At 44.3% G+C, this 769-nt stretch overlaps 1 protein-coding gene across 1 annotated transcript in view; it reads left to right on the forward strand.

Annotated features, from left to right (window-relative positions):
- LOC107653098 (adhesion G protein-coupled receptor B2) overlaps positions 1–769 on the forward strand; it is a 330526-nt gene that overhangs the window by 182947 nt on the left and 146810 nt on the right. The window lies entirely within an intron of this gene.

Here is a 769-nt window from a genome sequence, read left to right on the forward strand (position 1 = left end):
CAGCAGAGAAGCGCTCTCGCTCAGCACAGTGGAGTGCATCGTTTTGTTAACTTTGTGGTTTATTATTTTGAGTTGTTTGGGACGCGGTAACACACGGCCCTCTCACAATATATTGCTTTACAGATCTATCGCTTTTGCCGCTCAGAAATGTTCACGCAATCATGCTGCACGTATCAGAAGTTCAGCGCTCCGACACTTACATGCACACCGCGCCCGAGCCCAACTGAACCGCGCTCTGGCCCACCTCTTCCAACCGAGCCAGGGATGGCTAAACAAACCACTAGAGCAATCACACTAGTCAAACGAACCGGGCTTTGGGGGTCAAACGCGCTCGGGCACGATTAAGATTGCCTAGTGTGAGTACACCCTTATTCTCCCGCATCTCGCACACACGAGTCTCTACCCGCCCACACCCGCACTCGCACATCAAGTGTTGTCCCACGCCACACTCTGCTGCGTTAGATCCCGCAGTAGTGCAGGTCTCTACTCAGAAGGTGCCTGCTATAATGTTATGATCGAGGCTCTGGACTCTGAGCATAACTTGTTTTTCTATAACAAACTATAAAATATTTTCTATAAAAACGTTAATTCCCTGGCAGTGGCAAATAGCTTTGGTTTTATATTTAATTTGATTACATTAATGTTATAAGTTGAGATTTACAAGAAATATTTTAACTGCTACTATGTGAATGGAATACTGCTTTAAAAAAGCACCTTATTCGTTTAAAGTGTTTTCAAACCAAATATTATTGCACTTTTGTTCATATAC

This window comes from Sinocyclocheilus anshuiensis, unplaced genomic scaffold (genome assembly GCF_001515605.1).
Source record: "Sinocyclocheilus anshuiensis isolate Anshui unplaced genomic scaffold, SAMN03320099.WGS_v1.1 scaffold33, whole genome shotgun sequence".
NCBI lineage: Eukaryota > Metazoa > Chordata > Actinopteri > Cypriniformes > Cyprinidae > Sinocyclocheilus > Sinocyclocheilus anshuiensis.